Here is a 763-nt window from a genome sequence, read left to right on the forward strand (position 1 = left end):
TTAATAATAGCTATTGCTGGTTATAATCTAGTAGATGATTGATAAGATGCTTTCACATACATTATTTCATATGAACTTGGCCACAACTCTATAAGTCAGCTGTTTTCCTTATTGTTATCATTTTTCTTTTTTCCCCCTAAATTTCAGATATTTATTAATCAGTGTAAACTCCAACATAATACACCAACATTATTGCATGCATTTGGAGGGGACTATTTCCTGGTTAAGTAGAAAATTGTGTAGGTGGCTTCTGGAAGATCTTCATTCTAAGCAGCTTTATAGTGAAACACTTCATTTAGAAGTTTGGACCTTCTTCCTTCAGTTTGCTGTAATCTACATTCACTGAGTAGAACTTGTATTGATCATTGGGACCCAGTTTGATCCAGGGTTCTGGGTTATTCTTTTTATCCCAACATCTAGATTGCACAATACCAGGCACATGACATACAGTGCTGCTCCAGTACCTCCGGCTCCAATAAATACAGTGAGGGGGATCAAGCTTGGATGCGTCTTGGCCTGACTGAGGACTTGGCGTAGCATGGCTGCAGCAGTGGGCTCAGGTCCAGAAGCACAGAAAAACCAAACTGTAATGCCCGGGACTTGGTAGTCTCTGCCTGTCATCATTTTTCAGTTAAGCAAACTGTGACACTCCAAAGGCAATGGCGGGCCTGTGGGCTTCAGCCCCAGACAGGCCTCAGATAGACTTGCCACTTACTTACTGGGTGACCATGGTCAGTGTGTTCTGTTTCCTTATTTCTAAATG

The 763-nt window shown here is 41.7% G+C and overlaps 1 pseudogene; it reads right to left on the reverse strand.

The window, feature by feature from the left end:
- Positions 1-295: 295 nt before the first annotated feature.
- LOC109447293 (cytochrome c oxidase subunit NDUFA4) lies at positions 296-540 on the reverse strand (annotated as a pseudogene).
- Between the last annotated feature and the right edge of the window lie 223 nt (positions 541-763).

Source organism: Rhinolophus sinicus, linkage group LG02 (genome assembly GCF_036562045.2).
Source record: "Rhinolophus sinicus isolate RSC01 linkage group LG02, ASM3656204v1, whole genome shotgun sequence".
Classification (NCBI taxonomy): domain Eukaryota; kingdom Metazoa; phylum Chordata; class Mammalia; order Chiroptera; family Rhinolophidae; genus Rhinolophus; species Rhinolophus sinicus.